Genomic DNA, 26979 nt, shown 5'->3' with positions numbered 1-26979 from the left:
TCTTTTCACTCCTACATTTAACATTCTGGGCTCTGTCCAAATAGGAACAAAGATCATTTGTGATCCAGGCAGGTTACTTTCTTGGGAACCTGAATCAGAGTTCCCTTCAAGATCCCCAGGTGGTGGTCAGTAGGTCAGGATGTGGACTGCAGTGAGCTACTGAGAGGCGACCCAGGGGAAGGTCCAGTCTCCTGCAGCCAGAGCTACCCACTGTCTTATTCTAGTGCTGAGCCCCACCATCTGGGTCTCTTCAGGCCATACTAGTGAGACTCAGGATTTACTGGAGTAACTGGTGGCTGAACTTCAGGGTTCTCCACCAACTATCAGAACTGGGAGCTGGCACCACCAGACCCCACCACAGAGAAGGACACTCATGCCTGTTTCCATGTGTAAAACATTTATTTTCAGGAAATGCGTCTGTCTGCACCACGGGGGGGGGGGGAACACTGAGGGGTGTCTGCAGCTCCCATAGTAACATCTGGTGGGATTAACTGGGTCACCAGAGCCACAGAATGGGGACTGAAAAGGCAGCAATAACTGTGAGGTTTGAAGCCATGTTGGGGGAAGATTTTGACAGTGGCTGTTTAGGTGGCCACTTAGGTGTCCAATGTGCCCAAGTCTCTGTTAGTTTCTGGTCTGGAGCCAGATACTGTGTCTGAGGCAGACTTGAAAGAACAGAGCAGCAAGATCTGCCCAGCTGCCCATCCGGGATTTCATCCTCCAAGGGGCTTTGCCCCTTGCTTGCCTCCCGTACCTGGAGGTGGCAGTAAGTTGTCAGCAGCTCCCACAGAGGCCCAACACACTTGCTCAGACCTCTGAGCTACTCTTTTGTCAGGCCCAGCATATCTGTTCCACCTTTCCAAAGACCCGTAGCAGGTTTCCACGAACCCCGCCTCGGAGCTCCTCCTCACGCCAGCCATGACTCAGCAACTCTTCTATCAGAGCTGGGTCTGTGGACACGTCCTCCAGCCCCTGAGGGAACCTATACAGCCATGAGCCAGTCAGCGGTGGACCCTCAGCCCTGTTCCCTGTTCATGACTCAGAATCACAGCCCTATGTGTCAAGGGTCTACTGAATCCCAGCCCTGGTCTGACATGGGCAACGGAAACTTGAAGAGAGTAAGTGATTCACCCTTGTTCTTCATCCTGCAGAACGAAGCTCCCAATCTCTTTGAATGTTTAAAAAAACTCACTGAATTACACTGTTTTGATCTAGGCCTTTCACGGAATGCAAAGTTTTCCTCCATTTATAAAAAGAAGAAAAGCTTTTATTTATTTTTTTAGTTTATTAGTTATTTTGAGAGAAAGGGAGGTGGGGTGGAGAGAGAGAATCCTGAGCGGTCTCCACACCCTCAGCAGAGAGTCCAATGCAGGGCTCAAACCCACAAACAGTGAGATTATGACTTGAGCTGAAATCAAGAGTTGAACACTTAACTGACTGAGCCACCCAGGCGCCCTGAGAAGAAAAGCTTTTTAAGACCCCGCTGCAGGCAGAGGAGTTGGTCAGTCCATACCACCTTGCTAAGAGTCTGTTCAGAAGCAGTGGGTCAGTGGTACATGGCTGGCTCAGTAGGAAGAGCATGCGACTTTTGATTTCGGGGTCATGAGTTTGAACCTCTTATTGGGTGTAGAGATTACTTAAATAAATAAAACTTTTTGAAAAAGTGGCACTAGGGTGGGTGCATTTTCTGGGCAGATCATGACCTAGAGGTAGGGCCAATGGGTCGCAGACAAACAGAAACAGACTCTGCATGTGGGGAGATGCCAGGTGAGCCTAAAGGCCATGAGGACCATTGTTTGGTGGGCATGGTGACTCTCAAAGCCCTACTGTGGCATAGCTATCCCTGGAGAAGCACTTACCGTTTAGCCCCATCATTATCTCCACCAGTCCCAATGAACTTGGATCCAATGACTGCCTTGATGTAGTCAAAGTGATCGGCAGGATGAAGAGTCAGCAGTGTAGGGCTTCTAGGACAGGGATGAGGTGGAGACTGGACTCTACTGAGTCCCCTTCTTGCAGCCTATAGGCCAGGGAGGCCAATTTCTTCATGGCCTGGAACCCAGTGTGCCAACCTGAGGAGGTTGATTCCAGTTGGCTCTAGACTGGAATTTAGATTTGGAGTGGACCCCATCTGGCTGTTTCTCATTCAGGATTCACCATGCCTCCAGTCTCCTTGAGAACCGTGGGGGCCCCTTTCTTCTTTAAAAAAAATTTTTTTTGAGAGGGAGAGAGCATGAGCAGGGGAGGGGCAGAGAGAGAAGGGGACACAGAATCCGAAGCAGGCTCCAGGTTCCACCTGACAGCACAGAGCCTGATGCTGGGCTTGAACCCACAATCCATGATATCATGACCTGAGCTGAAGTTGGATTCTCCACTGACTGAGCCACCCAGGCACCTCAATGCGGGCCCCTTTCCATGGGTGTGGAGGATGAGAGATGGACAAAGAACGTAACTGACCTAGACCAAAGAGACTTAAGAGAGTGCTCAGACCCTGGGCCAGAGGCAGGGGCAGGGAGCTTTGGGAGTCCCTACAGGGTGGCAGATGGTTGGCACCTGGGCTCTGTGTCTGACTGCCTCCTTTACACCCTTCAGGATTATAGTATTGACTCTGTGTCTTCAGTTCCACATGGCACCAAGGTTCTTTTTACTGCCCATCATTGAGTTTTTGGGCACTGTGCCTATTGCCAACAATGAGTCAGACTACTGGGGCTGTTCTAAGGCCCTCCCCCCAAGGCTTCAGGTCAAATCAGAGATGTTTAAAGAGCCCAGATAGGGCCTACCTGCCACAGGGGCCACATTGGCTAACAGGTTGCATTGCAGCACCCCCGCTGACAAAGACACCATCACGATACCACCATTCTTCTTCTGCAGGGGTGGACAAATGAACACTCAGCTTGGCCCCCAGAACAACCACCTGCTTTGAGGCTACTGTGAGGAAGGTGTTCAGCTCTGGCTTTGAAGTCAGAGGAAATTTCACCTCTCTACTCTCTGGGTTTATGTGAATGGAGGACTTTCAGCTCTGGTTGGGGTGAAAATGTCTTCACCCTGGGAGGCTTATGGAGTAGAGAAGTATTTACCACTTAGAAACCCCCACGCCTGGGTTCAAGAATTCAGGAGCTCTGGACTGTGGGTCTGTCGAGGCAGAGTATATTCAGGTTTGAGCAAGTTGAGGGAACAGGAGATTCAGGTTCAAGGGCTCCTGGTTTAAACTTCTTGCTTTAGGTTTGCAGGTCAGAGCAGTCTCTCACCAGAAGCTGCAGGTATCAGGAATGTTCCTGGCACTCTGGCGCACACCCTGGGAAGCTAAGTGGGAGAAGATCACAGGTGTCTGTGACACTTCCAAGGCTCATCATGCCACAGTGTCAGAGACATGGGACAGATCTACAATCATGCCCAAAGAGTTCATTTCCACCACCACTTTCTGCAGAAACAGGTTGGGGAAAGTGTGTCAGGGGTGCATATGTGCATGCATTTGTCTGTAGGAAGTGGTGGGGCATGCACATTCATGCGGGGCAGGGTATGGAATCAAGTCCTCCCCTCACCAAAGCTGGTCAGCCTGCTGACATTGTTATAGAAAGGACGGATGCCCTTAGCTGAGCTCTCTGCCCTGCAGGATGGCCAGGAGGCAGTGTGAATGGTGGCTGTGATTTGGCCACAAGAGCCTACTGAACTCTCTATACCTGCAACCCCCTGAGGCAAGAGCAGGGACCCAGTTGTGCCGGGCCTGACAGGAGGGAGTCCCTACTGGGAATCCAGTCTTGGTTTGCAAACCCCTGCTCCCCTTCCCACTCCAGAGTTGGTGCCAGCTCCCAGTGTGTCTCAGGAAAGACCTCCTTCCTCAGGAGATGCTACACCTCCCAGTGTCTGAATGGAGGGACTTTTGGTACATGAACTGGGCCACCATCTGAGGGGTCAGGGACAGTTGACTGAACAGAGCAGTAAGCTATTTGAGTGGAAGGAAATTAAGTCATTTTTAGGGCAGCAGATCATCCTTCTCCCCTATCCCAGCAACTTTCCTCCCTCCCAGAGCTGCTGGCTGAGCAGTTGGCTAGGATCCCTCCTACCTCAGTGTGGACTCTCCATCTTCACTGAAGTCAGACATATGGGTCCTAAGGAAAGTCCTCTGGGTTCCTCTGAAGGCCCCACCCCCATTTCAGCCTCAGGCCTTCACCCTAGCCGCCACCTCCAGGCACCTCCTTCTTACACACATGTGCCACACAACCACAGGGGGATGCATCTTCTGGAAGCTCTGTCATTGAGAGGCTTCAGAGTCTCTGACCAAACTCCTTCATCCCCTGCCTCCCAAGGTTGTGCTCTGAGCCTTGGCATCACCTGGAGCTGCTCCACCTTTGGAACCTTTTCCATGTGGCAGTAGTAACCGGCATGGAGGGAGTGACCTAAGTCTGAGGACTGGCAGACCTTAGAAACCACCCTAGAGAGGAAATGAGCAAAACCTTTCTAGAGCACCATAGGATAGGGGACCGGTCCCAGCTTGGGTATTTTTGAGTGTTTGTGCATATGATGGTGCCCACTGGCGGCAGGCAGGGAGTGGCACTGTGCTGGAGATGGGTCTACTCTCCGACTACTGCAGCTGGAGGGGTCTCTAGGCAGCCCCACTGCCAGAATGTGAGTCCCCTAGGGTATGTCCTTGCCTTGGGTGTCTGGGGAGCCCAAACTCAGACCTGCTTCTCTCCTTTTTTCCCTTGTTGCTGGTCAGCAGCCCCACACCCACCCATGTAGACAGAAGAGTGTGGGAAAGGAGGAAAACCTCCTGGGTCCGCTGATCTCCAGGACAAAAACGTCGGTTTGGGGGATGAACAACTTGTCTGCTCCACTATTGATAGCCGCCCCCCCCCCCAGCCCCTAGGAAGTGGGGAGTATAAACAGTTGGGAAGAGGTAGGCAGGAAGTCCATTTAAATAATGGACTGACATCAAATAAGCATCAAATAAGCTGCTGACAGAGAAATGAGAAGGGAAAATTTAGCTTTTTGATGTTTTCTTCTCAGCTTTTCTCCAGGGGCCAAATGTTTTGGACCCCAAGACTTGGAGGAAACCCTAGCCCACCAGACACAATCTGTGCTGAGTCATAGAAAGTAGACACCATCTCTCGAAGATTATCCAGGCAGCACAATTTTTTGGTAACATTCAACTTCAGTCCTTAAACAGGCTGGCACTGCTAGTCATGGCTTTGAAGTGAGCATATAAAGCCAAGGACAGAAACACAGACATACCCAGATCCTTATACACGCAGGGACATGTGTGTACTTATTCAAGTAGCAAGCCTGTTTTAGCCAACTGCGTGGCCTGTTCTCTTTTTGATCTTCCCCAAGGCTATCTCTCTGCTCTGTCCTGTACAGGAGGGAATAAGTACACACTAGCAAAACTTTGTCCTTTAGAAGCCTCCAGTACCTATGGACAGACTTGGACAATTTGGGGAAAGAGGCTATGCTGACTGTGGACAGAAGAAGAAACAGGGAGGCAGGGAAGCCCAGGGCCTGGCTCCACAGCTGACCTGAATGTCCTCTGTGACGCTTTCTACCTTCTGCCCACTTCTCTCCTCAACGGCATCTCCAAATCCATCTGGTTCAACCTCCAATCATCTACAAATTGCATCTCTCCTTGGTTCCCGCTATCTCTTCTTCAGTACAGCTCACCTTTATCTCTCATCTCCTCCTGGTGTCCTCACCTCCAGCCCATTCCCCACTGTGCAGCCAGACCTCTCTCTCTTTCAAAAAAAAAACTTGTCATCCTTTTGCCTAAAGTTCTTCCATGGCTTCCCATTGCTCTTAGTTTCCCCACTAGCTGAAATCAGAGCTTTCCCATGAAACCTTTCGCAAGCCAGAATGGCATAAACTAATGGTATCCCCTGCTTTCAGTTTGCATGATGCCACTTTCCTTTTACAAAAGATCTTAGTACCTGTTTTTGCTAATCAAATGAAATCTGAAGAGGATTTTTGGTTTTAGGAAGAAATCATTACCATACCAATGTTGGTCTGGTTACCACATTCTGTTATTGGCCTTTCAACTCCTGGGGAGTGTCCCACTGGCCTCTCCAGTCTCGGCAAATGGCACAAATCCTGCTTCCCTTGCTGCCTAGCACCACAGGGCCTTGCTACATGCTATCCCCTTAGCCTCCACCTGGTGTGGCTGTTGAAGCAGGGCCAGCACAGGAAATCTTGACACCAGGGAGGGGTATGTGAGTAAGCACTTTCTCTTCTGATTCCTTATCTATGCAGCGTTTACCTAAATCAAGATCTGCAGAGGAGGCAGGTAGAAACAGGCTTCTCCTGGGATCAAGCTTACTATGATGGCAGAACTAACCCCTCACCACTGATCTCCAGTGTATGACAAGAATATGAAGGAAGAAAAATGACAGACTGAGTGGTAATCACACAGACCACTTCACACGCTCCTAGGGCAGAGGGATAGAGGCAGGAGGTGGGGGGTGGGGGGCTTTCTAAGCAACTACCACTGCCCAGGTGATGATCATCCTCATTCAGGGCTCCTTGCTCCTAGAGACTCATCCTGCCCCTGCTTCTTTCTGGGTGTTGCTCTGGTTCCATTGGCATGAGGACTGACATAGCCACATTCTCAAGAAGCATCTGGCTCCCTGGCCAGGAGACAGCTTGGCCACCAGGGACACACATCCTCTAATCACAAAGCTGAGGCTACCTTTCTGGAAGTGGCCAACAGCTGGCACATTTTCCTTCTTCAAAAGACAGCCACCAACTATCCTTGCTAGAAGTGCAGTAAGCACTATTGTGTCTCTGTTTCCCGCTTCACCTGGCCTTTTCCCGAATCCCCAGATTTGTCTCCCATGTCCTTGCCAGCCTTTCTGCCCATCTTGGGTCTCTTGCAGCCAGGCTCTGCCTGACTTCAGGCAGTATGAAACATCCAGAGCAAAGTCACAATGGTGTCTGACAGGCTTTGAGTGTCTGACTGGGCTGGTTCCTGGGACCAGATATTCTGGTGATTCAAGTGTATGCTCTTGAGGTAGTGCCATCAGCTGGGGGGAGGCTAGAGGGGCATGAGGTACTGGAGTTTACCGAGGAAGATCCTACAGGGAGTTCCTGGGATTCAGATGGCACCTTCTGAACTGTGATACAAAGTTGCCTGGAGAGGGGGGGCATATCATGGAAAACTCTGCTAAATCAAACTCTCTTCGATGACTTACCCTCTCCCTTCTTTTCTTCCTCCTTTTCTTCCCTTTCTTTTTAATTTAATGTTTGAGAGAGAGAGCATGAGTGGAGGCGAGTAGAGGGAAAGAGAGAGAATTCTAAACATGCTCCATGCTCAGTACGGAGCCCAACACAGGGCTGGATTCCACAACTCAGTAATCACAACCTGAACCAAATCAGGAGTGAGACACTCAATGGACTGAACCATCCAGGTGCTTCTAGCCTCCTAAAACTTTTTCTTTTTTTTTTAAATGTTTTTATTTATTTATTTTTGTGAGAGAGAGGGAGGGAGGGAGGGAGACAAACAGCGTGAGCAGGGTAGGGTCAGAAAGAGAAGGAGTCACAGGATCTGAAGACAGGCTCCAGGCTCTGAGCTAGTGCCCAGCACAGAGCCTGACATGGGACTTGCACCCACAAACCATGAGATCATGACCTGAGCCAAAGTCGGATGCTTAACTGACTGAGACACCCAGGCACTCCTTAAACATTTTTTTAATGTTTATTTTTGAGAGAGAGAGGTGGCACTCAAGTGCACATGCACAACTTGGGGAAGGGCAGAGAGAAAAACAGGAATGTGGAGGGCCTGTGTAGCTCAGTCAGTAAAGTGTCTGACTCTTAGTTTTGGCTCAGGTCATGATCTCATGGTTTGTGGGATTGAGCCCCATGTTGGGCTCTGTGCTGAGTGCAGAGCCTGCTTGGGATTCTCTATCTACTCTCTCTCTCTGCTCCTCACCCCATACTCACTCATTTGCTTGCTCTCTCTCTCAAAATAAATAAACATTAAAAACAAAAACAGGAAAATGGATAAGCCTCTCAGATTGCTCAGCTTCAGGTTTGCTGGAACCTCTGTCTCCTCCCCATCTTCGCCTTCACTACCTCCTCCTCACGGAAGTCTGCAGTGGCTGGCCCTGCCAAAGCTGCCGTGTGAACTCAGTGAGGCCATCACCACCATATTCTGGCCCCTAGTGCCATACCTGCACACAATAAATGTTCAACCATTTGTCTAAGAGCTCAGGAGTCTTCTGCCTTTCCTTCCTTCAGGGAGTAAGAGCATGTCAGAGCAGCCAAAGTTACTGTGTGTCCAGAACTGTGCAACCAGTTTGATGGATTTCAAGACCATTCAATCTTAACAATAGCCCACAAAGTAGGTTTTTGCCAGCCTCATTTTCGAGTTGAGAAAATTGAGGTTCAGCTAAATGAAGCCGGCAGGTAGAGCTGAGATCTGAAACCAAAATTCCCTTACTCCTAGATTTTTCAAGCTTTGATCCCTCTCATTCTGTTCTCCATCTGCGACCACTCCAGGTATGAAGCAGTTCTCTCAGCTAATAGATGCGCCTTCTTTACCTCTGCATACCTCTGTCTGGAGGCCTCCTGGAATCCAAATCCAGAACACTGGGCAGGGGGATTCATGAATTTGGTGTCAACTCATGAGGACAATGGAACTGAGTTTGTGGTGGAGGAATGTACTTAGCCTTCTGATTTCCAGGGCTCTCTAGGACCCCAGGCCAGAGTTACTCAGTGTGTTTATCTCTTTGGGCTCCTCCTCTGTGGGTGCTTCAGGCCCTGAAGGAAGAGAACTTTGGAGAATGACTGCTGGCCATTTGATAAGGCCTGATGTTTGCTTCTGCACATGCCACTTAGCTCCTGTTCACCACTGTCAGACTTGCCAAAGTGGGGCTAGACTGGCTCAGTCTTCAGTGTGGCTTGTGCGACATAAGGAAGCGATCTGGAGGTAGAGTAGCCTACTAGCCATAAGCTAGATCTCTCCTTGAACATGGCCGAAGGGGAGGAAAGTTAGGGACACCAGCTGCTGGAAAGGCAAATGACCACTTGATGCCCTTCTGGCCAAGTCAGATAAGGGTTCCATGGTCTTCTTGACTTCCAGCTGCTGCCTCTCTCACCAGGAGGGGCTTCAGGTCCCTTACATCCTTTGTTTGTCTATACATTCTGTACTGATCACCCCCTGGAGCTGGCCCTTTACTGGGGTATGTAGTGAGGGGGCTGGATGAGTCTTCAGTTGTCTACCACACCTGCTGACGTAAGAATCCAGAAGGGTGGGCTGTGTGGATACCAGGTGTGGGGACTGGCTCTGACCGAACAAACATCTACCATCTGACTTATGTGATTTGTCATTTGGCCTCCAGTTCAGACAGGCTATCTCTTTGCTCAACCTAGCCGGCTCATCTCCGAGGCCTGTCAGATCTGCAACATGCTGAGCACAGCTCCCCCTGCCTCAGAGCCCTGAGTGCCTCCTGTGGTTATGCAGGAAGCCTGCCTTCCACCACCTGGCTGCCACAGCGCCCACAAGCTGGTGTACCCTATGAACCTGACCAGCTGAGTCCTCACTGATTCCAAATCTGGCTGAACATCAGGCTGTACCTGATGCTGCCCCTCTCCCCTTTTATTTAAATTTATTAGGATAATTTCAAACATAAAGTAGAGGACTATATTGAACACCTGCGTACCAATCATCCTGCCAATTACGGATGGCCCATTTTTTCATTTATACCTTACTCATTCCCTTCTACGGAATATTTTTAAGGCAAATAATTTATTCCATCCATGTTTAAGGTTGCATCTCTAAAAGATAACAGCTTTTTATTTTTGTTGTTTTTTTTTCTTGTGGTTTATTGTCAAGTTGGTTTCCATATAACAGCTCTTTTTAAAAGACAACTACCATACCATCATGGCACCTAAAAGAGTCACAATACTTCCTTAATATCATAAATTATCTGTCATGCTCAAATTTCCCTGGTTGCCTAACTTTTAAATAATTGTTTTAATTATAATATAGATAAGGCCACCTGCATTGCACTTGTTCCTCTTCTTTCTTCCTTGCAATTTATTTGTTGAAAAAATCACGTCCTTTGTCATTTAGAGTTTTCTGTCTTGGAGTTTGCTGTATTCCACGGTGTTCTTTTACAGGTTCCTTGGTCACTTGTATTTCCTATAACATCATGATTGTGAGAGAAATGCATTCAGTAGAAGTGATGCAGGTACTGGGGATCTTTAGTTTTCCTAGGAGCCCCGGGTGAATCTGTTTGCCTCGTGTTTGGGATTTGCCAAGCTACCTGACTCCTCCAGGATTGCAAATCTTCCTCAGTCATAGAGTATCAGAGAGCAATAGAAGGTTCTAATCTTCAGTGCTGGGGAGCGGGAGCTGCTGCAGAGAGAGGCATTAGCCGTCTTGTGTGGTGGGTTAACTGAGACTCAAAGTGGGAACCCCCAGGGCCTGTGCCTCCTCTCACTAACCCAGCTTAGGGAAACTCCTTCAGTTATCAGGACTTCTCCTGGCCTTGAGGGTGTCTAGGGAGGAGCAAGACTCTTGCTATTGTTGTGGCCCTTGAGGGGAAGTGTGCTGTCCACAGGGTGAGTGGCTTCATCTGGGCCTGAGGGCTCCATGCTGCTAACAGCGCCCCTCTTCTGATGTGGGGTGCTAAGGCTAGTGGTCTGGCACACAGGCCCACACACACCCTAGGCTCGCTCTTATCTGCTGATATTCCCTCACCCCCACTCCGCAAGACCAACTGTCCCTTTAACTGCTGAGAGAGTAATGGCTGACTGGCCAGTAACAGCCGGTAACAACAGTAACAGCCAGCACCTCACTGCCGTGGCACACAGGAGTTGGAATGATCTTTTATTGGCATCTATGTCTGATCATTTCACCACTCTGCTCAACTTCCTCCCATGACTTCCCCTCACACTTCAGATCCACATTCCTCATCATGGCTGACAAGATCTGGCCCCTGGCAACTTTTTCAACCATCCGTTTCTTCTCTCTCTTTCCTCTCTGCCCACACTGACCTTTCCATTGGTCCTAGAACAGGCCAGCCTCATTCTTGCCTCAGGTTCTTTGTATTGCCATTTTCTCCTCCAGAGATAGGCTCCCCCCAGCTCTTCACAGGACTCCCTCACATCTTCACTGAGATGTCACCTCCTCAAAGAAGCCTTCCCTGCCTACCTTGTGGATCCTAGCACCCCCTCCTCACACTATACTTTTATCCTATTTTACTTTTCTTCATAGCGGGCATAATTAAATTATATAAACTTACTTGTTTCTTTAGTTTATGGGTAACTTGAAGAAAAGGGCTTCAATCATCTTATTCACTGATATACTCCAAGCAACTAGCAGCTGCTCAATAAATATTTGAGTAAATGGATAGTGGGTTGACACACAGAACATCTTCTCAGTCCTGCCTCCCATCTCCTTACACACACACACACACACACGCACACGCATCTACACATGCACACAACAGGGGACAGGTCTCATCAAGCGCACCATTTTTTAAAGTTTATTTATTTTGAAAGAGAAAGAGCATGAGCCAGGAAGGGGCAGAGAATCCCAAGCAGGCTCAATGTTGTTAGCATGCAGTCCGACCCCTGATTGAAGCACCCAGGCACCCTTGGGCTATTTCCCAAAGAAACTGCCTGTGTCCTGGCCCAATTTGCACAGGTGTCCTTGTGGGAGCCACAGAGTTAGAAGCTGCACTCATGGGTCTTTTTTGGAGGCAGAAGATGTTAGAGCACCAGATACCCCATGTGGAAATGTACTTCAATGGAAAAGGGAGATTTGGGGTCTGGCCTTGGACAAGCTGGATTTAAAGTCAAATATGTTAAGAGAAAATCATTTTATGGAACACTAAGAAATCCCATTGGGACTAAAAAGGGCTGGGAATGAAGGTGCATGTGAACTCAGTGCTGGTGCCACCCAACTCTCCATCTTCTTCTGGCTCTGGGAAGCTGCTCTTCCTGGGTTTCTTTATTCTGCCTCCTGACACTCCTGACAAGAGGCCCTCCAGGTAGACACAGATTGTTTTTTTTTTTTTTTTTTTTTTTTCAGTTTAAAAAAGCCCAGCCCCTCTTGGTTTAATTGGTGGCTGCTGGCAAGGATTCAGGGCAGGAGTCCATCTGATGGACTGAACCTCTGCTAAGGCCCCTCTGAACCCTCTCTCTGCTCCTGGGCCCTCCTTGGCTCAAAGAACGCAAACTTTTCTTCCTGATACCCAAGAAGGGACTCTAGAGGATTGAGAAAGAAATATCGGGTGTTCTTCCAGGCCAGTTTCAGAGCAGGCTTTCATTTTGAACCTCAGTTTCTAAGGCTCTGTGCCCATGACCAGTTAATATGAAAGGAGGGTCCTGGCTGAGGAAGGCTCAGTCAGAATGGATCAGGTTCTAATTTCGAGTGGTGGGCAGTGAGGGAGTCACTTCAAGAAGAGGGATTAGGTGTCTTAGGCAGTTAAATGTTTGCCCTGACCTCTAAAGTGGCTCAGCTGGCAAACTTCTTTGGGGTGAGTCTCCTGCCACTGCACTGCAATAGCCGAATTTTGGGGCTGGGGCAACCATCTTCTTCATCTGACTCTGTCACAGGTCGATGGGAACTGGTTTCTCTGCTTCTGTCTTTGTTGGGGTGGCCAGGGGAGCATCCCCATAGGTCTGGTAGCCACAAACTAGGCAGTATGTCTCCCCATGCCGGCTCATCTGGGTTTCTCCACACCCTTGGTAGATGACATGGTAGTGTGCAGGTGTAGGCGAAGAAGTGGAAGCCACTACTGCTGAAATGAAAATCAGATCTAATCGGTCACTTCTGTATACTGCGTCCTGCCAGGACCTCTCCTCTCATGTCTCCTCCCGTTTCTGGCTGAAGCTCTTTAATCTGCTTGGAATTCAAAGCACAGCCTTGGCTTGTCACTACTGTGAGTTCCCTATAGAAGGAACATGGCTGCAAAGGGGATTCTGTGAAGCTCATGGCAGCAGCAAAAGATCCATGAATTTGTTCCCCATTTTCAGAGGAAAGAGTAGAACCTGAAAACAGTTGCAACCAGGATCTTCTCCATCTCTCCTGTCCATGGCGGGGCGGGCGGCGGCGGGGGGAGGGAGGGGATTCCTAAGGTCTATAACTTCCGAAGCTTTAATGGAAATGCCTTTCAAGTGTTGGAAAAAATAACCTAATATAAATGGATTAAGAATCCCTCCCATCTTGGCAACTCCTCTTGGGCCCTATTCGTACTGCCTGTTTCAACCCCACTGACCTCCAGCCCTCTGATATTTTAGACTAGATTAGAAAATGGCCAGATACTGAAGCAGAGTTATCAGGAGGTTCAAAGCCAGAATCTGGGTAGCAAGTCTAGGCTCAACATCAACCCAACCTCCTGGGACACCATTTTGTCAACCCTCCAGTTTTGGTATCACTTCATCAGTCCTCTTGGCTCTTTTGTTCTTCCCATCCACATGACATGACCATTGTTACCCTAGTACTCAGCCGCTCAGTCTGGGGTGTGTCTGAGGGGACCTGTGTGGATGTTGACACAACAGAATGGTGAAGTAGCCTGGGTTCGAAGGGGAGGTTCATGAGCGGACCTCAACAGTTCTTTCTCAAACTGCTCCGTTGTTCACTTACCAACAAAAATTCTTGACTTTTGCTAAGAGGCCCATCAGGAAAGGGTCCGAATGGAAGCATCTTGTAGCCCCAAAAGGAAAGCTACATTTATAAAGATTAGAAGCTTTCTGAATAGCTGCCCAGGAAGAGCATTTTACTTGCCTTCAGCAATGAACAGGAACACTGTAGGTCCCTGAGGGGGATTACTCACGGCTGGGGAAGCTCTGAGGTGTGGCAGGCAGGCCCCAGAGCAACATGTGGCAGCCAGATGAAGTTGTGTGTACACCAGTGACTCTTGTACAGATGACTGGCCTAGGCCTACTTGCTAGGCTGCCGACCCAGGGGACAGAGGACACATTGGAATGAGTATAGAAGATCTGGACACACATTCTCTCTCAAGCATCCAGATTGGTATCCAGGAGAGAACTGGTAGAGAAGTTTCCCTGAGAGCACCACATTTCCATAGTTACCCTGTCATGGAAACTGTGCCTGTGAGGTCATCACTACTCAGTGAGGTCACTAAAGGAACCTGTGACTTGAGGGGCAGGCTTTAGGCTCTCTGGGTTCTTTTGGATGAGAGCAGAGTGGAGGCAGAAGAGCACCCTGCCTGGGGCCTCCCTCCTTTCTCCCTATCCAGCCACTCCCCGTGGGGCATACCTATAGGGTGGCACAGCCTCAGGGACCAAAAAGGGCAGGAGAGACCCACATTCTGTGATTGGCTTGGGACGCAGGATTACCCTAAGAGGCAGCCTGGTTGTGTGGTACTGACCCTAAGTATTCAGTGGCTAGAGAGGCAGAAATGTATGTGGAAGGCTCCTTGGCAGTGGGCCTGAAAGACAAGTTAGATTTGGACCCATGGAGAGGAGGGGGAAGACATTCCAGCTGGGAATAACAAAAGCAAAGCGTTTTGCTTTTATTCACAAGCTCGTCTTGAAAGTGTCCTGCCCCAAATGTAAATTCACATAACCCTCACATTTTTATGACTGAGGGCTCCAAAGACCAGGAGGTTAAGGGGCCTAGCCAAGGTTACACAGATAGTGGAGAGGTGTTCTGCTGAATGGTAGGGCTTCATGTTGGGCTCTGGATTTACACCTGATAGGAATGTCAGAGCAAGCTCATCACATTTATAAGTGACACTGGGAGAGATGTTAAAGGTGCTCCAAGGCAAAATAAGGGTCCTGAATGGTTTCATAAAATGGGAATAGTGGGCCCATTTTAATATAAAATTCAAAACAAGTTTATGACAAAATGACAATACAAAATGACAAGCTAGTCCTTACATTCATCTCTCCCCCCTTTCATGCTACCACCGTGAAAGGATGATGTATGGGCTTAGGAGAAGCCCAGGTGAAAAATGTGGGCAAACTGTGAAGAGGTATTACTATAAGCTGGTTGGATCCTCCTTATCCTCCTGAGAGGAAGAGGAAGTAGATAACTCTGCCCTTAGCCTGATCAGGCCCATAGGAAGGAACCATATTTGAGCCTGCCTTTGATTGGTATGGTGCAGCCAAGGACTTCCTAGCAATGAAAGCTAACTTTCTTTGTGAGGGGGCTCCCTGTTGCTAACCTTGAACATGCAAAGACAGGATGCTTGGTTCCTGAGGCAGTTGTGAAGGGGATGTGTCCCAGAGGTAGAGAATGACTAGACTAGACTACTATTTTAGAGGCTGGGCAATCCTGGTTGAGAACCACATCATCTTCTATTCTTAAATTGCTTGAATTAGTGTGGTGTAAGTTAGGACACATGAAATCAAGCCTGATTAGAGCCAACTGCTCTTGGGGAGTGCTAGGAGGTAAAATGTGAAGGGGAGAGCTCTGGAGGAGGTTCATTCTGGCAGGTGGGCCAGCATAGGACCTCTTAGAGTCTTCAAGGCTCCAGAGAGATTATTATCTGGGAAAATCATTCTGACCTGGTGGAGTTACTGATACCTTATCAGGACCTAGCTGGGTCTCTGGGGAAAGTGGAATAGCATAGACAAATGGTTTTGAGCCCAGGAATCTGTACTTTTTTAAAAAAGACTTTATTTTTAAGTAATCTCTTCACCCATTGTGAGGCTTGAACCCACAACCCTGAGATCAAGAATCACATGCTCTAGTGACTGAGTCAGCTAGGTGCCCCCTGGAATCTGTACTTTTTATTTATTTATGCTATTTTTTATTTTTTAATGTTCATTTTTATTTTTGAGTGATCAAACATGAGCAGGGGAGGGGCAGAGCGAGAGAGACGGAGACACAGAATCCAAAGCAGGCTCCAGGCTCCGAACTGTCGGCATAGAGCCTAATGCGGGGCTCGAACCTACAAGTCATGAGATCATGACCTGAGCTGAAGTTGACCGCCTAACTGACTGAGCCACCCAGGCACCCCACTCCAGTAGCTTTAAAACCAGCAGGCTTAACCCTACATGCAGCTGACTGGTGTACAGGGTAGGTCAGGCGGGGCCAGGGAAGGTTTCCCTGGGAAGCGATGCTTTATCTGAGAGCTATATATGGGACCACTAATTAGCCTAAAAGTCCTTGCTTATTAAATTCCACATTTCCCATAAAATATTTATAATGGCTTGCAAATACTCTAAGTATTGAAAATGACTCTTCCCCATCCTCTTTAGCATCTAGCACCATACCAGATGGTGTGTGGAGCATACAGCAGATAACTGAAAAATAGCTACACCTGGATGCCACATTTAAGTGATTTGATGGGCTAGGACACTATTTGTCTTCACAAATTATACACTAGTTGATTAAATACATTCTCTGTCGCAAACAGTGTAAGGAAAGGACAGAAAATGGCGATGGAAGAAAGGGAAAATAATTGCTACAGTTGTGACAAAGCACATGGGCTTGTGGGGAGCATTGGGGAGGGAAGAAGGAAGAAACGGTGATATTTCATTCTGTTCATGCAGATGGGGAGATTGCTTGAGACCTGTTGTTCTCAGTCCTCTTTGTGCTACAGTTCACATGATGAATAAATTCCCTGGTTGTACGGAGATTAGCTATAACCCCACATCATCTATGATTTCTCAGTGTGGGCTGTGGAGTAGATAAGAAAGTCAGCAGTTTGCATGTAATTAATCCCTGTAATCTAACTTCACTTCCTCTCCAGACTGAAAGCCAAATGAATGAGGGGGAACTTACAATTAGGATCAACTTGAAACCATTCTTACTGACATTCAAGAAGTAAATCATTCTAAACATCTGTACCTGAATTATGAGTAGTTGCAAATTGCTTGTTACTCATTTTCCATACAAAAAAGCCATTTGTCCTGGCATCGTGTGTGAAAAATCCTGTTCTAGGCTACAGGTGGAATATTTTGCAAGAAATTCAAGTTTATGGAGTTACTGTCTAAAATTGAAAGTGGTATTACCCTGGCTTTCTCTCATTTTTAAAACAAATACCCTATTTCCCAGCTCTTTTCTATCAATTCTGTGTTCTGGGTGGCTTTGTGAGCTAGCGGTCTCATTAGCACCTGTAGATGACATCTTCTTATTTGTTTGGTTTCCAGGCTTTTCTGCATGGCTGGATTTTCATTTATAACCATTCTTCAATTTCGTGTTTGTGTGCTCTCTCTCTTTCTCTCTAACTCAAGAGTCAGTGTTAGAGCTCAATTTTATTGTGAACGCACATATGTTATATCCTGATACAGAGAGATAGGAGAAGGGATTTTTGGCAAAGCGTACTTAATCACTGTAAATATTTCCTGTTCAAATTCATGATGAATTTTAATCAGGTAGAAAATGTCCTTAATTGGTCCAATTTAGAATTCAGAAGTAATCCACTGAAATAACGTGTGACAGCGCTGGGTTTAAAGTTATGCATTTCTCATCTTTAAGATGAAGAATGGGTTGCTAGATAGAAATCAGTCTTCCTCCATGTAGCTTCTCCACACACAGACTGATGAAATGATAACTGTTCCGAAGCTATATTGTGGAAGAGGCTTCAGATCATCCTGATAATAGAATTGTCACGTATTTCTTGAATGGTGTTTTGTTTTTGAACACATTTAAATATTAGAAACCACTTTGAACAGGTTTTCCCCTGGGGACAACCGCTGGCATAGCCAACAGAAATGCTTATTATTTATGTAGTCTAATTCTGGCTTACAAGGCTGGCCTTTAAGATCTTTAGTCACCTGATCCTTTGTGCTCCTCTAGCCTGAACTCCCATGTTTCCTGCATGATTTCCATTCCATTTTTTTAATCTTTACCTTATTCTACCATATTTACTCCAGCTTCCAGCTCTTTGCTGCTAAAGGACTCTCCATCCTCCATTAGAATACCCTACCATTCCCTTCTTGCTAATTCCAGTTCTCCATGTTTGTATTGAAAGGGAGGGAATAGATGGTAGTGATTCAGGTTTCTTCACCTTTCTCATGGGTAATGTGAGGAGTAAACAAGTTAATGCATGTAAAACCACTTAACACAGTGTGCCCGGCATGTAGTAAGTGCTACCTAGGTGGAGATGCCGTGAAGTTTTTCTGTCTCGAGTACTTTCTGCACCATCTGCCTAGAATTCCAGAACTTTCCTCCCTCCCTCCCTCCCTCCCTCCCTCCTTCCTTCCTTCCTTCCTCTGAATTCTACGTTGTTTTGTCGAAGTAAAGTTTGTTTCCCCCATGAGGAGAGTTGAGATCATTCATAAGACTGTGGGATTGGGGTGATTGCGAAGATGCTTGTCTCAAGAGTCTCTTTACTTTCTTCATGGGGAGTGCTGGAAATGTGCTAACTGTTCCATTTGTAAATGACAGTGGGACCCTCAAAAGCTGCTTTAAGAGCCCACCTGAGGTTTGAAGCACACAATGTGACTATGTGGCAGCTTTCTGGGGGAGTGTCATGCAAGTAGGTTTGAACCAATTAGTAATTGCTGTTGAATTGGAGTAGCCGTTATAGCATTTTTAGGCCTTTAAATTTTATTCCAATGGAATTTTCTCATGGAATTGAGGAACAATGAAGGATTCTTTACAAAAGAGAAAGAGGTGAGCTTAGCATCCATATGCACATTGCCAACATTTGTGTCACATCTGGTAGATGCAGAGCAAGCATGGGCCCTTTCTATGTTGTCATCAATCAGAAGTGTAGTCAGCAGTGAAAATGTGAATTTCTGATGTTTTGGATCTTCACTGGAGCCTTTTGAGACTCCTGTGTTTCTGTCTGTGTTTAAAAACTCCAGTAAGGGGGCACCTGGGTGGCTCAGTGAGTTAAATGTCTGACTCTTGATTTATGCTCAGGTCATGATTTCATGATCTTGAGATCAAGCCCCATGTCAGACTCCATGCTGAGCTTAGAGTCTGCTTGGGATTCCCCTTCTCCTCTCTCTCATCTCTCTCTCTCTCTCTCTCTCTCTCTCAAAATAAATAAATAAACATTTAAAACCTCCGTAAGAGTTGACAGCAGGAGTGAAGAATTTCCAGGATTGAGAAGTCTTAATAGTAAATCCTGGCATAGAGCTTCTAAGTGAAAATAAAATTAAATTTGTTTAAGGTTTTGGCACTAAACTAGTAATGTCTGTAGCACTAAGACTCAGTTTCCTTGTCCTTCATTATCTAAATGTATTTTTTCCCTGAGTGGCAGGGTCATTGATGCAAGATACAATAAGAGACCCCTTGTAGGTGACAGTCTTGCCTGACATTGCCTTTTCCTCAAAGTCAAGAGGCATCACCTCTATAGTCCATGTGCTTTGGCAAATACTCTAGATTCCTTAGGAGTTATATTAATAGGTCACAGTGGCAGTGATGCACAGACTTCAAGTTCATAATCATATGGGGAGAACTTGTTGTAAATGTTGCTTCAGGAGTGTCTGCCCCAGAGATATAAATTTAGTAGACTGCAGGTGAGACCTTGGAATCTGTTTTAATGATTTTCTCGTGATTCACTCGTGTTTTTGATGAAAGTTCTTTACATTTTGAAAATGACTATCCCAAGGACTGTGGAGCAGTTTTGGTGCTTACTGTGTGGGAAACACAAAGGTGTATGTTTCTACTTTTTGATTCTCTTTAATCAAATCTTCATTGACTCTCATCAAGTGCATAACCTCTTTTCTGAGAACTTCTGACTATGTGGCCCTGAAAATCCCTTCATGCTTTTTTTTTTTTTAATAATACAGGTGGAGGGAGGCTATGTAGGTATTTATTGGGTAGGAGTCTGACTCTGCTATGATTTTACTTAGGTTGTTTATTTCACCACAGCACTAGGAAACATGTTCTGCCTTCTCTGTTTTGTACCCAGAAACAAATTCATAGAGGTCATAGATTTGTCCAGAGTGTCATCCAAATAGTGAATTATAGAATTGGGATTCAGATCCAAATCCTCCCATCTAAAAAGCCCATGTCCTTTTCATTGCAAAGAATTTATAACATATCTATGTATTTATCTTCCTCTTTCCCTATTCTGACCATTACTCACCAAAAGCCGTGTTAATGGACTCCAGGTTGAAGGAGTGATAACATGTTATCTGGTGAAGTTGAGTTCTTAGACATTAATATGAGTTATCTAAAAATGGCTAGTGAACTGGTAAGGGAAGTGCTACGGTTTTATTATGGTCCTGGTTCTCTAATAAAGATTTCCTTTATTTCACACTATTTTGCTATTTTGTTGGCCATGTCTGAGGCCACCAATTACCAAATATTTAAGGAGATTTGATGGTCATTCTCAAGAAATTTTCAGTCTAGTTGAATGCATGGGATTAACTGTGGAATCACCTAGATAGAGCACTGCCCTCTCCTCTCCATTCTTAGGAAGATTGCAAGTGGTACACCTGATTATTTTCAAGGCACCTTGCTTGTGGGTAAATTAATAGTATTACCATGGATAACATTATGAAAAATGAGCTTTTCTCAACTGTAAAGTTTCTCTATTAGTACATTTAGTTAGAAAAACAAAACAAAAAGATAATCCATTTAAAGGAAAATATTAAGTAAGTGACAGTGGAGGCTTTTGGTTTGTAAGGCAAAAATTGGAAAATAGCCTGTGGAAGATCTCAGAGATGGGTAAGAATGGCTGTGACATTATGAAGGATTCTGATTTGTGAAATGCTGAGCTCTGTTGTGGCTGGGCAAAGCATGGGAAAAGAACATAATGTCACAGGTACTTGAGCACATTTTTCAAACTACCCAGCATGTGGTAGACTGACACAATTAGTTATTGTCTGAGTTCTAGGCTTTAAGTAGCATAGGAGCCCCGTGATAGTCTTCTGCATTTTGAGTAGAGTAGCTGAGGGCATCTCCCTAAAAAATTTGTGCTAGAGCTAAGTCCTGAAAACATAAAAATATTTCTAATCTGAAAGTGGTAAAGAAAGAATATTTCAGACAGGAAACTAGCAGAAATACATATGTAGAGGAAATAAAGTATTTGAATTAGAATAAGGGGAAGTGGTGGGAATTTGATCTATTCAGCTATTGCCACAATACTGATACATCACAAAACAATCAAAACTCAGTGAATAAAAAAAATCATTTATTCTTAAGTACCTGTGGGTTGGCTGGAGTAGCTTTGGTTCATGATGTGGGTCTGCTAGTGTATGTCTGCTTCATGGGTCTCTCCCCATACGTCTCTCTCCTTGGGTAAGAAATGGGGCAGAGGCATGCTATTATTATGGTAAAGGACAGTGCGAGACCAGCACAAACATACATGTGCACAAAGTTTAAACTTCTGCTTGTGTCCTATCTATTAACTTCCACTCCAGGCTGGGGCGGCACTTGCGGGTTCCATGGTGCGCTAGCTCGCCAGGTCTAGGCGCGCTCGGTCCTTCACCTGAGGGAGGGAGAGAAAAACAGGGCAGGAGGGAGATGCAGAGAGTGAAGACAGCACACACGGATTCCGATCAAGCTTCTCTTCTTTATTCCTCTTCTTCTCTAGAAAATAATTCACTCTTATATAGGATTTTGGGGCGGGGACTGACCCGGGTCGGTTACCAGGTAAACAGAGTCAAATGAATATCAAAAGAAGCGCCCAGACTTGCCTCAGCAATGCTGGGAAGGGGGAGTTAGCACTGAATAATCCAAAATACGGTTTTGATCTTTTGTGCACCTTGGCCACTCTACCTCTGGCCCAGCATGACAGACGCCAACATTATTTTGACCAGGAAATGGCAGTCTCCAGCCTCCATATGCAAATCCTGTTTCCTGGTTCACTCTCCGGAGAGTGATAATCCTTGCCTGAGGCAGTCAGAAAACTTGGTGGCTTCCGACAAGTAAGAGTTACATGAGTGTGTACGGATGAAAGTATTGGAAGTCCATGATCTTAGATTTCACATGAGTAACAGTGATTTCTAATGTAGTCGCTTGACCAGAAGAGTGGTGAAGAATATTTCTGAAAAGTAAACTTGACACCCGTCCATCTCATGACTTGCTCAGTTGTGTTGCAGTAAGTTAGCTGCTCTCTCTTACATATCACCTTCCCTGAGCTCCCTCCTACACAGCTAATTCTGCTGGGTGTTCTGCCATTGATTCTTAATCTCCTCTACTTACCCTTATCCATTAGTTTTTGGTTTTTATCTCTTCCCATGTTTGCGAATATGCTGTTACTAAATGCAGAGTATAACATCTATCAATGAATGTTTTTATAATTTGCTACAGCTCTCTTTGGCATTCATGTTTTGCAATTTTGCTTTTTTTTTTCTTTCTCCTGACTTTTTCCTTCTTCAGTTGTTAAGGAAAACATTCAAATTCTCCCCTTCCTTGCCTATAGGCAGGCACCTGCTGCCCATTCCTTCTTGCTCCATTAACATTGAGAGGAATGAACCAGAAAGGGACTCTTGGAGTTTATGCCCTAAATCTGGCTCACTTTAAGACTTTCTTGAAATTGATAGCTTTGTATTTTGAACTTTTGATAATTTCATATTATACTTGCCAGCATCAGCAAAGTCTCATGTATATTTTGGTGGATTTAATAGTTGGCACATTTAATCAGTGTTCAGATTTCTCTAATTAAACTCATACTGTGTGTGTTTCAAAGATTAGTTTTCTGATATTATCTCTCTCTATTTGATGGAGTAGAATATAATCTTGAAAGGAGGCTCAGTTTTCATCAGTGTGTTATTTTCTAGCTTTTTTATATTTTGCAGAGGGATTGAAGAAGACAGTTTAAGTAGTTGTCTAAATCTCAAAGTTAACTATTAAGGGGTCCCTTAGATCTAAGTAACAAAGCCATTTGGCCAACATCTCCTAGAAAAGGAGCCCCATCTTAAAGACTAAACTTCTTTCTCACCATCTTCTAGTTTTCTATTCTTCCAAAAGTTTTTTGAAAAATAATAAAAAGTAAAAGAAAGATTCTTATTGTCCTGCCTTAAAATACTGAGAGGGCCACCTGGGTTGCTCAGTCAGTTAAGCATCTGACTCAGATGATGCTGAGTTCATGAGCCCGAGCTTCACAACAGGCTCTGTGCTTGCGGTGCAGAACCTGCTTGGGATTCTCTGTCTTTCTGTCTCTCTGCTTCTCCCGAACTTATGCTGTCATTCTCTCTCAAAAGTAAATAAATAAGAACATTTTTTTAAATACTGAGAGATTATTTATGTTGTGAATCAGTATTGGGTATTATGAAGGTAGGAATATTTCTAGGAGGTTTTTTTTAGAATAAACCATACGTTTCAATGAAGGACACTACAGAGGTAAGGTACAGAAAAAACCCACTGTGTGTGTGAACTCAGTATCTATTCGCAGTATATAGAATGATGACAGTTACACAGAGCTTTATTTTTTTCCATTACTAGTTTTTGATAAATATTCTTTTTTCTTTCTTTTTGAATTTATTTATTTTGAAAGAGAGAGAGAGAGAGCATGAGCGGTGGCGCCTGATGCTCATAAACCATGAGATCATGACCTGAGCCAAAATAGATCCTTAACCCACTGAGCTACCTAGGAACCCCAAAGATTATTCTTTATTTATGTTTCTAGGACTAGACTGGTTCTCAGGCTTTCTTAATGTATACTTACCTGGTAGCCATAATTGCCATCCACCAAATTCCTAGGCACTGTGTAACTTCACTAGAATTTGATTTAAAGAGGAAACTCTGTGAGTAGCCTTTTATTGGCTTCATTGAGCCATGTTTTGCATGTAGTTTGAGTTAGGAGCAGTTTTATTCCTTCTCCCTTTACAACTGAAATATGGGAAATAGTTATGCAATTTAGGATGGGAATGAACAAACTTTCTGGGAGTGTGAGGTGGTAAATATTTTAGGCACTGTAGGCCGTAGTCTGGGTAGTGACTAATGAAGTCTAGAATTGTAGCCTCAGGAAATCAACCATAGAGTATAAATAAGTACATGGATATAATTGTGTTTCAGTGAAATTTTATTCACAAAAAGATTTCTGCATTCTCTTCTATTTGTCTCATCCCCTCTTTGGGCCAAGGCTGGACTTAGCTCAAGGGTCATATTTTGGCTCAGGCCGACAAATGATTAGGAGATGGTGGTGTGTACATAGGCTTTGGGCAATGTCATTTTCCTTTTTTTATAGCATTAGATTAACCTGTATTACATAATCTCTGACTTATATCCTATCATCTGGAAGAAAAACAAATCTATGGTTACTTCCAAAGCTGAGCTTTTGTTATGCAAATTAGATAATATTAATTGGAAAAGTGATTTTTAGATGATTGAAATATTTTCTAATCTGGAATTACTAATTGGTGCCCGCTTCTGTTTGTCTTCTGCTGTTCATGATTTTTATCAGAGAATTTACATAGAGATTCTCTTTTGGCCTCTGACATGGTTTCTAAGCAATCAGAAAATACTCTAAGATCAAAAGCAGACAATTTTCCTTTCTGTGGAAGAGAAATGAGTTGGCAAATAATGTTGAAATAAATCATCCATTTCTATTAATAGCTGGAAGCTGTTTATGGATCACTTTACAAGAAGGATTTTTGTTCCTCCTCTGGTTTAATGGCAAACACACCAGCCCAGTCTTCTCTCTGAATTTTGTCTCAGAAGCTTTTTGCTGGCGATTTCTGCATTCTCTTCTATTTGTCTCTAGTGTGTTTCTCATCCCTTCTTTGGGCCAAGGCTTAGGCACCACTGTCTTGGTAAGATCATCTTGAAGCCCTATCACAATCTTTTATCTAAGTTGTTAACTCTTTTAAAGAAACCCTCTTCCTTGGCTTCCCCTAGTAATCAAGCATCTTATTCAAAAAAATGTTCTGTGCTTAGAAAATTTCTAGGCACTTTCTAGGCAAATCCTGAATGTACTGGCGTTCTTGTTCTTATCTTGCCATTTATGTCATAGTCCAAGTAATCACCACGTCAAAGACGGTTCTTTGAAAGTTAGGATGCACCTAAGTGCCTGTGCTTCCCTATTAAAGACCTCAAGTCTTTGGTGAGTTGAATCTTGCTCCAAGGTAACCTCACCAGAGCTGGACCAACTTTAAACCTAATTTATTAGTCATCACAGAGATTCTGCTGGCTTTCATTTGACTGATGAGGGGAATGAGCAATAATTATATTTTGCAATTATGGCCAGGGCAGATGAAATAGCACAAGGTTAAACCAAGCAAGTGGATTTATTCAGGAAATATTCAATCAAAGAAGAAAAATAGCTGCTAGTTATTGAATGCATACTAAGTGCCAGGACTATGTGGCTCTGAGGAATCTGAGGCTAAGGCATTGTAACTTGGATTTGAAACCTAATTCTGACTCCAAGGCTCATTTTTTCCTCCTACATCCCATGTCATAGTACCAGTACATACTGATTTCAGGAAAACATCGGGGGAATTCCTCTTCTCTTTTTACTGTCTCTGACCTATATAGAAAGAAATTTGAATTTTTATAATATTGGATATAGAATATATTTCTACTTAATTTTGATGACATTTGCTCTTTTGTTTCATCTCCAATTGCAGCAAACTAAGTGTTCTCTCTTTCCTAACTGGACCACAGCCATATTGCAGAAACCTCAAATCTCCATTTAAATAATAAAAAACACAATACCTTAACTTATCATTATTTCTTCCCTTCTAGTGCATTAATAGGGAGTGGCTGGTTTTTGAATGCATGTGGTTCATCCTTTAAGAATAGTACCCACATTTCTAACAGCGATTCTATGGGGCAGGCATTCTATACTTTTGTTAACATTTATTTATGTTTTTAGAGAGACAGCATGAGTGAGGGAGGGGCAGAGAGAGAAGGGACACACAGAATCTGAACTAGGCTCCAGGCTCTGAACTGTCAGCACAGAGTCTGATGAGAGGCTCAAACTCATGAACCATGAGATCATGACCTGAGCCGAAGTTGGACAGTTGGCCAACTGAGCCACCCAAGCACCCCTGGATCAAGCATTCTAATACATTACATATATTGACTCATTTAGTTCTTATGAAAGTGGGTACTACCAGTATTTCATGTAACAGGTGAGAATACAGGAAGGTGAACTAACTTCCCAACTAACTTCATACAATTACCAACTAGAGGAGCTATGATTCAATCTCTGGCAGTCAGACTTCAGGGTCTGTGACCATAAGGAAATGGGATTCACTGAACTTGGCATCGAGGGTCCACCCAGAAGACAGAACCTGTACTAGTTATTTTAAAAGAGAGACTTACTATAATGAACTGTAACTCTACATTAAAGAACTAAAAGGCAAAAAGAGAACATTGAGGTATCCCTGATAAACCTTCCTCGGGAAGTAACCATCACTTTGGACTGGGAAAGCAAGAGGATGAGGCTGGAATTATTAATATTCCTAAGTTGGGAAAAGGAGCCCCACAGAGTCAAAATCGGGTATGTGAGGAGAGGGTATGGCTTAACCAGTGCTAGTGTCCCAGGGTGGAAACGGGGTGTCCCAGGACTGGTTCGTGGATATCCAAGGAAGGGGGTACTCACGAGCTGTATTGATACCTGGGGGTGCCATAAGAGTGGTTCTTCAAACACTGGAAAGGCTGTGAGCTGGAACTAAATGCTAGCAAAAATTACTGCTCTTAGACTGAAGAATCATTGCTGGGTTGACCCTCATAGGATGAAAGCTAAAGGAAAACAAAAAAGATGCAGCCCTTTCTTTATTCTGAAAACTTGCACTCCTCATTGTGCACCACAGGGGCAGAGCCTAACCTGGAGCACTGGCAAGGTCGTGATGTGGTTCTCAGAGTACCAGTCTCCACCCAATTTTCAAATAGGGAAATCTGTTCAAGCTTTAGGAAGAAAAATATGTTACTGGACAATTTTATATGGTTACCTCAGCACAGTGCAATTTTATATACTTTTAATGAATATGGTCTGCTTCTCCCATTACAAAGTTTCTTCAAACATTGCCTGACTTAAACATTTTTCAGGAGCCGAGCCACATACAATGTACATAGTAGGGGCATAATAAATTGTTGCTGAAGTGATGTCAAAGATTTGTGGAGATTTCTCTTTTAGGCATTGTAAAAGGTGTGAAATGAAATCTTGTGGTTTTGATTTGCCTTGGTCTGATGATAAAGGATGTTGAGAGTCTTTTTATGTA

The 26979-nt window shown here is 44.9% G+C and overlaps 1 protein-coding gene and 2 pseudogenes across 3 annotated transcripts in view; 1 reads left to right on the top strand and 2 right to left on the bottom strand.

Moving 5' to 3' along the window:
* Positions 1-26979, top strand: part of NELL1 (neural EGFL like 1) — an 890650-nt gene that overhangs the window by 479162 nt on the left and 384509 nt on the right. The gene's annotated exons all lie outside the window — the stretch shown is intronic.
* LOC115306611 lies at positions 447-4102 on the bottom strand (annotated as a pseudogene).
* LOC115271602 lies at positions 11996-13947 on the bottom strand (annotated as a pseudogene).

The sequence above is a fragment of the Suricata suricatta genome, chromosome 11, assembly GCF_006229205.1.
Source record: "Suricata suricatta isolate VVHF042 chromosome 11, meerkat_22Aug2017_6uvM2_HiC, whole genome shotgun sequence".
Classification (NCBI taxonomy): Eukaryota; Metazoa; Chordata; class Mammalia; order Carnivora; family Herpestidae; genus Suricata; species Suricata suricatta.
This window is presented reverse-complemented; position numbering and strand designations above follow the sequence as displayed.